General features: G+C 35.3%; 1 protein-coding gene across 10 annotated transcripts in view; it reads right to left on the bottom strand.

The window, feature by feature from the left end:
- Positions 1-13,004, bottom strand: part of DLC1 (DLC1 Rho GTPase activating protein) — a 493,356-nt gene that overhangs the window by 381,356 nt on the left and 98,996 nt on the right. The gene's annotated exons all lie outside the window — the stretch shown is intronic.

The following is a 13,004-nucleotide window of genomic DNA, read 5'->3' as shown; positions in this document are numbered from 1 at the left end:
ATAGATTTATTTCCATTTTAGGTTGCCCAGAATAGGGTGATGGACAGCTTAGCATGTTTTTTGTTTCTAGTCTACGTCAAATTTTAAGTATAAAAATTCAGTGTTTTACATAATCACTAATATGTTTAAAAAATTTGGGTGAGGATTATACTGAAATCTGCTGGCTAATTTCCTTTCTCTCCTTGCCTCCTTAATGATTGCTCACAGTATGGAACTTGTTTGAAATACTTTTCAGCTTGTTTAAAATTTATCTTGCTTCAACCCAAACATTGAAGACATCTGAGAGAAACCACTTTGTAACTTCTAAGTGGATAGAGATAATATTTATGATAAAAGTCTATGCTGATCACAGGGAAAGAATACAGAATAATTGAATTAAATGAAAATTCATGCCTCAGGAAAGAGTAACTTTTTAGTATAAAGCTAGAAACCAGGAGAAGCTGAGAAAAATAAACTTTACTTCATCTTCTTTTCAGTTTTCAAAATTTTATTTCATATTCTTGTCAGTAGATACCTGAAATGGTAGTTAAATTCTTAAAGCTGTGGTTTTTTTTTCTTTCTGCACACGAAGAGGACAAATGTCTGAAATAGAAGGATAAAACATTTCCTTTCATCGTTCAAAAAAACCTTAATATTAGGTTTGTGTTACATTTTGATGTTGGCCAATTCTTTCTGATTACTTTTAAATTATAGCTTCTCCATGATAATATGCAACTCAGCATCTTCTCCGTGGGGAAGCAACTTTACATTGGTAACAGGACATACCACTATTAACACTCTAAATTATAGCTCCTTGGCCTTGTCAATACACACACATTATTCCAGTTAAAGTGAAATGCAAGGATGTTTAAAGTGTCTTCCAGCTGGAACATTCCATGAACCTATGAAAAGCAAATTCTGCGTCCCATCCCATATTTGTAGGATGCTGCCTACAACAGTCAAGTGGACAACGTCTGGCTTGTTGGGTAAAGGAAGATGTGATAGGACGTTAAACATCATGTTACTATGTTACAGTAAAATGAAGACAAAATGCAAGGGATGTTGTTGAGACATGGATCAAAATTAAAGTTCTCATACCCAAAGGCAAATGCATACTGTGATAAATAACTCTGTACCCAAGAGCTCAACTGTTTGTTTCTTAATGTGGGCACTGGTCTGCTGTGTTGGCCAAACTCCACTTCCCTTCCCTATGCTCTTAGTGGGAGGGTGGAGAGGTGAGAAATAGTCCATAGACCTTGAAGATGACGTTTACCACAGAGGCCTTGCCTGCATCTGGTTTCCTTTTACATCTCCCCTGGAAACATGTGGGAATAGACCACCACCAGCCAACATGCAAATGTCTCTGTGGTCATAACCACTTAGTTCCTCTGTGTTTTGTCACATCCTCTACTCCAAGTCTCAATAAAGACTACATTGTTGAAGGAAGCCAAATACTGCCTTTCAGATTGCGCTTGATGATTGCAGATGTTGCAAATAAATTTATATAGGTATGAAAGTTTTATATATGTACTATACATATTATTTTATATGTGTATATACATATGCAATATTTTGTTAAGTAAATTTATTTTATCTTTAGTATTCCTGCTATAGGCTTTACACACCTCATAGCTTAAGAAAAGATTTCACTCATTCAAAAATTCATAAAATGGATTTTGTGGTGCAAATTGACACTTAATGTAAACAATATTTAAATAATGGTGCTGAAAAATGAAGGTTGTCATCAGCACACTGAGTGTGTGAGCAGCAATCTTTCACTGTGTAACAACAGAAGATGAACGGCATGGTCAGGGTGCTGTCCTCAGCACACATTGTTGACCATCAGAAAATTCACATCACTCATAGAGACTGTGGGCTCTTATTGTTAAAAAATTCTTATTTAAACTGGAGGAAGATGCAAATTGAAATTTGACCTTTTATCAGGTATTCATGAAGCACATTTCTCCTCTGTTATACTCTGTCAAATACCTTTGGTACCACTTCAAAGTGACTCTCAGGAAAATTTCCAATTGTTGATTAGGCTAATATGTGAGTAGAATGTGAAACTTCATAATTAGAATTAAATTCTTAACAAACAGGAATTATTCTCTTGCTGTTGTTAAAAAGATTTTATTTATTTGTTTGAGAGAGAGAGAGACAGAGAGAGACAGAGATAGCAAGTGAGAGCACAAACACAGAGAGAGAAAAGCAGGCTCTCTGCTTAGGGGCTCGATCCCAAGACCCTGAGATCATGACCAGAGTCAAAGGCAGATGCTTCACCGACTGAGCCACCCAGTGCCCATATTCTCTTGCTTTTTTACTTATAGTTTTAGTCAATTATGCTTTTTAATCACCTTGCTATGATTGCCCATCATAAGAACATTAATGAGTAGCATTCCAAGGATGATTCTTACATATCTATGAGCGTATGAAAATTATTGAGAATCACAGTCTCATCACCATTTTATAGTTGAACCATTTTGTGAGTACACCTCCCAATGATGCTTTAGTCATCAATCAAATGTCCATGTTCTTCATTTCACTTTTCTGCAAACTAATCAAATACTAGGTGGGAGCAAATGAACACAGCTAGAGTTTTTGTTCAGGACTCATTAGTATGTCGAAATCAATCAATCTATCTATCTATCTATCTATCTATCTATCTATTTATCTATCATCTATCTATCGCAAAGTGAGCCCAGAAGTTATGAAGCTAAAAATCTATGTTTGGAAACAGAAAGCTGCTTTGCCTAAGCTGAAGTATGGCATATGAAGTACTGTCCTCTTTTGACGTTTATATCACCATGAAATAGTTTGCAAAGCACATCTTAGCATTTAAAAGTGATTGTTTACCAAATAGCTTTCTTGATGTATTTATTTCACTGACTCCCTAACATTGAAATGTATGTATTTAAAAACAGTAAAATTTTACTTCTCAAGAACAGTTAAAGTAGGGACAGAGAGATTCCTCTCCTTCATTCTCTCAGCTCTGGCATCACTTGGTGAAATCTTCTTTGACTTCCTCACAGGGATGGAGTCCCTCTCCTACCCTGTAATGCTCTAGCTCCATAGATTTTAATATTTTCTACCTTGGGTTAGGTTGAAGCATGATGTTACTGTACTTGTGACTCCAAATTTTTCATTATATTAGGTTCTAAAAGGAAAGGTTATTAAAGTCAATTTAATGGAATATTTTGTTATTTATGTTATATTGCCCTTTCAATATGTAAACTCCTTTAGGTAAGGATGTACATATGCTTTTTATTTGGATCTTATACCACACATGACAAAGTGCTGGGAAAGGGAAGGCACTTAATATTTATTTAGTCAATGGATTCATATTACAGGATTTAATCTGTCATGATATTTAGGTAGCAAAGATGTCCATGAAGGTTGATTTATTTTCTAAATCCTCTCTTAAATTTTGTCAGTCTTGGGATGCCTGGGTGGCTCAGCATTTGAGTGTCTGCCTTTGGCTCAGGGCATGATCCTGAAGTTCTGGGATCAAGTCCCACATCAGGCTCCCTGGATGGAGCCTGCTTCTCCTTCTGCGTATGTCTTTGCCTTTCTCTCTATGTATCTCATGAATCAATTATAAAAAAACAACAAAAAACAAACAAAAAAAACTTGTCAGTCTTTCCCCACACCTATTCCCAGACAGTTCAGCTTACTCTCAGATCTAGAACAAGGACAATTTAGTCAAACAAACAGCAGACCACAACAACTACTGCTACTAATAGCTCAAGTCCTTGTTATTGTCTATGTGTCAGGCACTGTTTTAATTACTTCTATATATTAACATGCAATCTTCCTAACACCAGAGTGAAGTATTCCATTATACAGATGAAAACAAACAAACAAACCTGAGGCACAGAGAAAATCAATAACATACAGGATTACAAAGCTACAAGTGAGAGAGGCAGCTTGGTTTCAGAGTCCATTGGCTTAATTATCTGGTTCTGTGTATACCCATACTGTAGACAGTGTGGAGGTTTATCATAGGACCTGCAGCACTCCAGAAATCTACAACTAGAGTAGCTACTGACCCTGGCTGCTGTTTGTGCTGTGAGTACAGAGTCTGCCTGCAATTTTTCAGTTATGCAACTGTCAATTGACCTTGAGTTTTGGTAAAAAATGGATTGTTACAGGAGTTGTACTAGGTAGTTTGTTTAATCACGTTTTCTGTATCATTTAATGTTCTGGCAACCTTGTGGTGTAGGGAATGTTGTCTCCATTATTTTAGGGACATATAAGCTGTACAAAGCTTAAATGGCACCCTGCAATTTGTACTGTGCTCTTTCTCCTCATCACCAGCTTATTCTCTCAGTTAGAAAATCAAACTCAGATCAAGCCATTCATTTTCTAGACCCAATAATAATGCTATTTCAATTTTTTAAAAAACCTCTAGGTTAACTTTTAATGTATATAAAATCCTTTTCAAGTTCTAGTGGCTCAAAAAAAAATAGAACCCTAAATTCAAGAGTTTCATTAATTACTAGTTTCATTCCTGTGGCAATGTAGACAGAACTGAAAAAAAGTGAAAGTGTATTTTCCTATTTGCTTATGTTTCCTTTGAAAATTGTAAGGTTATCTCTAAAGTAGCACTATAATTTTCTTGACAGTTAGAACATTATCTGTGGAATAGACATCTTGTTGGCAATGGGGATAAGCACTTTATTTCTAAGAATATGAGCCAGGAAGTGAACAGATTCTGTTGGCACCACTGCATTTAGTGCCCAGATAACAGAGGCAGGGCCCTGTTCTGTAGGCTATGTTAGTTATCCCAACTTTTGTGGATATTGGCATTTGTTTGAGGGAGGAAGCCAAAACTTTTGGTGGTTTTGTTGGTATTAAAAGATTAATAAGTTGGTCCTGGTTTATAGTAACAGAAATCCATGAAGAAGAAACTAAATCAGTTTCACTATTACGATAGCCTCTAACGTGCAATTGGCTCTGAAATACCCATTAATTATTTAAAATAACATCATAAATGTGTATTAATTCTTGCTCCAATAAAAGCTGATGTTGGGTTAATGTGGATTTATTAATGATCTTGTTACTAATAATGTAAATTTGCAATTTGGGTCTAAATCACTGCTTGATCAGAAGCCCGCTACACATCATAACTACTTAAAAAAAAATATCTGGAACAAGAAACATCCAGATCTAATTGCTTTCATTCAGAGTCTATTTTTCTGCCTTAGAGGCACCTGACAGCAAATCTCCCTACGTTATGTGGTTTTCACAATATAAACTACAAAGAAATTTACTATCGTCTGACATTTTCTAAACAAATCTCTTAATCTCTACTACTCATTTGTCTTTCAATCTCTTACTCTATTTTTCCTGTCATTTCCCCTCCACTCTATCCCCAACTTCTTCAGAATGACATGAACCAGAGAAGTTGGAGAATTTCTGAACCAATGTCCTCCGAACATTTTTGGTCATGGGCTCCTCAAGGAGTGTGTGTATGTTATTTACTTATAAACTATAACATATATACTTTTATATTAATATATCATATATCTTATAAAATATGTATAAAATTAAAGGATAAATTAAAAACAAACGTGAATGGATATTCTAATATTTTCCTCATCTACACTGACTTTTGCCTATTCCTCTCTGGAAACAACTAAGGATTCTGAGTAACATTTTTCCCTCAGATTTCTATGTCCTAGATTAGTTACAATTAATTAGTTATTTTGAGACCAACAGTAATAATAACTTGAAGGTTGCCTCAGAGACCCATATTTTATATAGTTCTTTTCTCCCCCTTCCCTTATGCTCTGTTTTAGCACAGAACCAGTAGGGAGCATAAAGAGGAGATTATGGTACAAAGAATGAGATGTCTGGTTTCGGATTTGGGTTGTATGGTTCCATTTCTTCTGCGTCTTTATACTTGTGCTCTAGACACCTGATTTTGTCTTCTGTAAATAAATCCTTTACCATGACAGAAATATTCATTCATTCAAACATTTATGAATAGAGTTCTAAGCACCAGGCTGAATGAAATAGGCACACATTTGAACGGCTACAGACACAAAACTGCCCCCACTAAGCTTATGTTTTAGTTAGCAAGGGTGGGATCAAATGATTTGACAGTAAACACTATAAAAGAGATAAATCTTCTATGAGTAAAGATAGAATCAAGCAGTTAATTTGGCTTGGAAATTTGGGAAAGTCCTCCCCCCAAGTGACACTAGCTGAGAATCTTGAAATACAAGCTCATTGGGGCTTCACCTCTCAGCCGGGTGGAGATGGCTCTACTCAGCAGAGCTCCTCATGTGAACCTATAATAACAATAATTTATCTCCACCTGCTCTGTAATCACTGGAGTCAAATTCATGTTCCTTGTCTCCTCATTAAATTCCTGCTGGAGATAACCATAACTGCATCGTGCTGGAAAAGGTTCTGATTCCAGCCTGCTACAAACCCACTTTTTGTCAAAGAATTGTATTGTTGCTTTTCCTGGCAATTAACTAGGACTTCTTGGTATCCTATCACCACTTATCCTTCTCTCTGTTCCTCTCTCTCTCTCTCTCTCTCTCTCTCTCCTCCACCTCCTCCTCTTCCTGTGCCCCACCCCTTCTCTCATTCTCTACCACTACTGTTCTCTCCCTTGGGGCTAGCCTTACATGTTAGTCAAACAAAAGTCTTACTTGGGAACTCCAACAGTGTTTCACATAACTGCTTCACAGTTTATCTGGCTCATGGTGGTGTACCAGATACATGGTATAGGGCTTGGGATACTGAAAATGCTCAATATTTATTACTGATTGGTTTTATCAGACACCGTATCTGACGTTATCCTTTATCATATAATTAAATGAGTTTTTTTCCTAGCATTTATACGTGGTTTTAGGGGAATTGTGTTTATTTGTGTTTATAATGAGGCAAAATACTTGAGCCCCAAATATCTCCAAGTATGTTTTTGGCTTTCTAGTCATAAGGCAATAATCTGTTTAAGTGGCATAAAATAATTTGATAGTTTTCAGTGGTCTAAGAATACGAAAATGAGTTACTTGTAAAATTACCAGATTCACCTGGAACACAAATCAAGCTAAAATATGGCTGGGAAGACCTTGTGTTATCTGCATGCCAACTTTCCACCAGGTAATGATTTTTCTCTGCCATCTCTAATCCTCAACCCAGAGAAACAAAGTTTAAAAACAATACAATCTACTCAACAAGACTGTGTCTTTAAAACCCATGCGAAAAGGCTATCCACTGGAAGAAAGACAGTCTCTTCAATAAATGGTGCTGGGAAAGTTGGACATCCACATGCAGAAGAATGAAACTAGACCATTCTCTTACACCACACACAAAGATAAACTCAAAATGGATGAAAGATCTAAATGTGAGACAAGATTCCATCAAAATCCTAGGGGAGAACACAGGCAACACCCTTTTTGAACTCAGCCACAGTAACTTCTTGCAAGATACATCCACGAAGGCAAAAGAAACAAAAGCAAAAATGAACTATTGGGACTTCATCAAGATAAGAAGCTTTTGCACAGCAAAGGATACAGTCAACAAAACTAAAAGACAACCTACAGAATGGGAGAAGATATTTGCAAATGACGTATCAGATAAAGGGCTAGTTTCCAAGATCTATGAAGAACTTATTAAACTCAACAGCAAAGAAACAAACAATCCAATCATGAAATGGGCAAAAGACATGAACAGAAATCTCACAGAGGAAGACATACACATGGCCAACATGCACATGAGAAAATGCTCCGCATCACTTGCCATCAGGGAAATACAAATCAAAACCACAATGAGATACCACCTCACACCAGTGAGAATGAGGAAAATTAACAAGGCAGGAAACAACAAATGTTGGAGAGGATGTGGAGAAAGGGGAACCCTCTTGCCCTGTTGGTGGGAATGTGGACTGGTGCGGCCACTCTGGAAAACTGTGTGGAGGTTCCTCAAAGAGTTAAAAATAGATCTGCCCTATTATCCAGCAATTGCACTTCTGGGGATTTACCCCAAAGATGCAGATGCAGTGAAACGCCAGGACACCTGCACCCCGATGTTTCTAGCAGCAATGTCCACAATAGCCAAACTGTGGAAGGAGCCTCGGTGTCCATTGAAAGATGAATGGATAAAGAAGCTGTGGTCTATGTATACAATGGAATATTCCTCAGCCATTAGAAATGACCAATACCCACCATTAGCTTCGACGTGGATGGAACTGGAGGGTATTATGCTGAGTGATAAGTCAATCGGAGAAGGACAAACATCATATGGTCTCATTCATTTGGGGAATATAAAAAATAGTGAAAGGGAATAAAGGGGAAAGGAGAAAATATGAGTGGGAAATATCAGAAAGGGAGACAGAATATGAGAGACTCCTAACTCTGGGAAACGAACAAGGGGTGGTAGAAAGGGAGGTGGGTGGGGGTTGGGGTGACTGGGTGACAGGCACTGAGGGGGGGCACTTGATGGGATGAGCATTGGGTGTTATGCTATATTTTGGCAAATTGAACTCCAATAAAAAATAAAAATAAAACCCATGTGAACTGAGTATAAAATCATACTGTTATATATCCTTTTTTGCTTTCTATTCCTTCTCTCTTCATCAAATGATACTAGGCTTATTAACAATCTCTAATTATTCCACTAGTCCTTGTTTTCATTCAACATATCTTAGGGCTTTAACTTAACTATCCTTTTGTTTTTATTTCTTAGACAACTTTTTACTTCCTTTTTATATTCTTCCAGCTGGCTTCCTATCTCAGTCCATTCTATCTTCTGCATAATTTACTATGTTCTTTATGTCACCCATCGGTCAATGACAGCCTCCTCATGCTACAAGGCTCCCACAGAGGCATTCAGGAGACAGAAAAAAAGAAAAAAAGAAGGTCATAGAAAGGAATGAGAAGGTCATTTCAAATATGAGTGAACTTTTACTGAATTTATACATATTTTAGAGATAGGGTAAGGAGAAAATACTTGATTTTATCAGTCATTTCTAATTAATGTATTACATTTGCCCAGAGATAAAGTACAGTATATACAGTATAATGTTTTGCTCCTGGGGGGGGTTCATAAAAAAAGTGTAGCATTTGGTCATCATCATTTTGAATTGTTTCCTACCACGGAAAGGTATTCTGTAGTGTGAAATTAAATTTTAAAAATTATAGAAAATGCCACAGAACATATAGCAGACTGTTTATTCCTTTCACAATATGTGGTTATACACTGGAATAAATTTATGGTAGGGTGTTGTTCCTAACATATTTAATATTATGAGTTATCACTCAATATAAAATTTCTCCTTCATCCTTGATAATAGAAATTTTAGCAGACACCTGCTTACCCAGAATACAGACTCAATTTCTTAGGCTTTATTGCTAGGTGTGGTCATGGAACTAAATTCTAGCACATGAAATATGAGAGAAAAAGAAGTGTGTCCCTTCTGGCTACTGACTTTACACAGGGGTGTGTTCATTCCTGCACTTTCAACTCTTCCCATTGACTTTAAAATTGATAAGGGATCAAAATGGTAGAACAGTTAGATCAAAGGAGCCAGGGGTTTTGAAAATATAGAGGCTACATATTAGTCCAGAACTATCTATACTCACCTATTATGTGTATATGAGAAAAAGATACTGTTTAAGCCACTTTTATGCTGGTTTTCTACAATAGCAGTCAAAACTACAGCATAAAAGATACAGTTTAATTTAGTGTTGGCATGTGAGATTTTTGTTTGAATATGGAATTAGGTGTCTTCTCAAGGCTCAGATCATTTTTGCATAAGATTTTGCAGTTTATATTGCTTTGTAATATGGATTATGTTTTATGTGAGCAAATAAAAATATGTTCATACATTTATATAACTATTATGGTTATGCAAAACTTTGGGAACAATTTAAATAGTCTCTAGAGAGGACTGAATGTTGGACTCTCTTTAATTAGCTAACCACCATCAAGAACAAATACACTAGTTCTTTAAAAAAGTCTAACCTCAAGTCTTTCCCTACATATTTTCCATCTTCACATCTCATTTGGTTTAAAGAGACCACTTCTTAGACTGACTCCCTCCTCCAGATTTCTGTGGAATTTGTCTCTGAGAATTGCTCTTAACCAGCTGCCTTACCCCAAAGACCCACCCACGCTCTATAAGCGCAAGTCATATGCCACACGGCCTTCTGACTCATTTGCTAATGTCTGCTCCTAATCTACTTGGTTTTCCTTTGATTTCAGTGGCTTCAATTTAATGATATATTTCATCATATTTAGAATTATTAGCTTAAAAGTTAATATTTATATACACTACAAATGCAGTCCTCTTCTCTTGAGACTCTTAATAAATATATGTGTAGCTATCCTTGGTGGCCAGAAATAACACTGGAAAACAACAAGAAATACATCATGCAAAACAATGAATGCCTGCCAAGATTTATAGGTTTCAAGGAGTGATAATGTATATCTAGAGTACAATGATATCTCTAGTACAGTGCTATTTCAGTACATTCCGAGGATCACTCTTAGAAGCTCTACTTTAGTTTTCATTTTTTTTCCCAAGTCTTAGACTCTTGATTATACCCTGACCCCTACCCCTCAAAAAAAGTCATGCTCATAAATTCAGTGAAGGATTTGGTTTACTCATGGCCTTTGGATGATAAGTTGATTAAAGTTCTCTCACCAAAATTTCATTAGCTTATATTCTACATCACCTTCCATGCACTAATCTTAAAGCTGTCACCATGGCTGATGAATAGTTTTACAGATATAGACAATTAAGCAAATTCATTTCAGCATCTAGTACCTAATACCTTAGACGTGAAAATGTGGCTTGTGTGTCTCTCCAAGAAGTTTACCTGTTTTAAGTGATGTTCACTGGCATTAGGAATGGAGTAGCTGATTGCAACTCTTGTTGATATTTTGAAAGACTTTACAAATACTTGTTTCCATTTAATGGAAGTGATGATAATCATAATAATTATATAAAGGGTCATTTTGTGCCATGCAGAAAATACTCCAAATAGTTTATGTATCTAATATTACTTTGTTTTTGTACTTCTGTTCATTGTATGCATTTCATCCATAATTTTACCAACTTTCATAAAAAATATATAGGATAAAAGGTGAGAATCTCTTGCTTCTATACATTTATTTATTTATTTATTTATTTATTTATTTATTTATTTATTTATTTTATTACCTTTTTTTACTCAAGTTCTATTTGCCAACATATAGTATGTTTTTAATTCCATTCTTTCAAAGTAACTGCTATTAACCTTTTATGCCTATTTAGTCAGAATTTTCATCATCTTATTTAATCATGTAAAGAGATTTATACCCCTGTCCCTATTAATATTTATATCTATATACACAGATTTTGTCAAACAAGATTGGTATGTGCTATACAAAGTGGTTTGCCACTGCCTTTTCCCAGATACACCATATAATGAGCATTATTCAGTTAATGCACATGGATTTCACTCTATCTTTTTAATGTCTACGTAGCATTCCAATAATAGACAGTAATTAAACATTCTTTATTGATGGAAATTTAGGTTATTTCTTTTTTTGTGATAACATATAATGTGAATATCTCTGCCCATATATTTTTATGATTTTTTTTTACCATATTCTTTGGTAAAGTTCTAAAATGGCTAGTTGCCAATTCAAAAATATTTTAATATTCATTCAGTATAAAATAGAACAGAAATTCCTTAAGACTTTGATTATAAGTGCTTCCCATAATCATACTTTTCCAGAGTAGATTCTAAACTTGAAATTCTGCATTTAATCTTCTTATTACAAAGCATCCCAAATGCTGTAGAGTCAAAGCAAATATTCCACCAGACAGTGCCATAACACTTTAGAATGACGAAATGCTTAAAATAGAATATTTAAGTTAGAACTTGTAAATAGGTTATAATTACAGCTCTCATAATGGAACCATGCTATAGCGACATGTCCAAGAGCAAATTCTTTCCAGCATTCTTAGTATTGATATAAATGTCCAAGTGGTGAGCATATGTTTCTGGAATGTTTAATGTTTCTGTCGGCAGTTGGGCAGGGTTTGTCTTATTTTAGGGGAGCTGTGTCATAGGTCAGTTAATAATTTCTTATGTCATTATTACATTCCCAACAGATTTGATAGAATAAATGCACATTTCTGAAAAAGTGACCCAAGCATGCCAATCATAACAACTTTATGGAGAATTAATATTTTAATACAATATATAAGGAAGAGTTTGCCAGAAGCATGGAATTCTCTGTTGTCATATAGTTCAAGCACACTGATCTTTGCTGTCAAGTCTTTGACTTCATTTAAACCAAACTGATCTAGTTTGTTAGCAAAACCACAGTTTATGGAAACCAGACTTTTTTTTTTTGAATCACTGAGTTAGAGATTATTTATTTCCTCATTGCCAATAGCCCTAGTTGAACAGAACTAAGAACACTGGTTTTATGTTAGGAGAATTGCAATGAAGAATTAATATTTTATCAAAAGATGGAGAAGGATGTTGTCCAATCTGCAGGGAGTTTTCAATACCAATGACCATGTTGGATTTACAGAAGAAATTATATTTGTATTTACATTAGGATTCAAAAGCACTACATTGTTGGAAAAATTTGGAGAAAATCCCAAAGATAAGAAAACTTTGGCCAAGTCTCCTAGCTAAACCATGCTTCATGTAACCCCAGTCTTTGCTTCTCTCACTTAGAAACTTTTTAGAGGAGTATGGCATCTACAGGATTAGTCAAAGGGAGTTTGGCATGAAAAAATAATTTCAGCTATTGGCTCTTTTTGGTTAAGAGTTACAGAAAGATTGATACATCTATTGATGGCAAATGTGTCAAGATATTATTTCAAATTTTATCAGCATATTTTGAGATATTGTTGCCTTTGTATGTGAAAAGAGTCATTATTCACAGTGATTCATAGCACTTTAATTATGATAAAACATACTTTTAAAGGGGAAAAAATAAAAAAAAACAAAAAAGGGAAAAAAAATCCCAAATAATTGACATTAAATAAAGTAAATACTGTGACT

This window comes from Canis lupus, chromosome 15 (genome assembly GCF_048164855.1).
Source record: "Canis lupus baileyi chromosome 15, mCanLup2.hap1, whole genome shotgun sequence".
Taxonomy (NCBI): domain Eukaryota; kingdom Metazoa; phylum Chordata; class Mammalia; order Carnivora; family Canidae; genus Canis; species Canis lupus.
The sequence above is the reverse complement of the archived record's forward strand: the minus strand, read 5'-3'. Positions and strand labels throughout refer to the sequence as shown.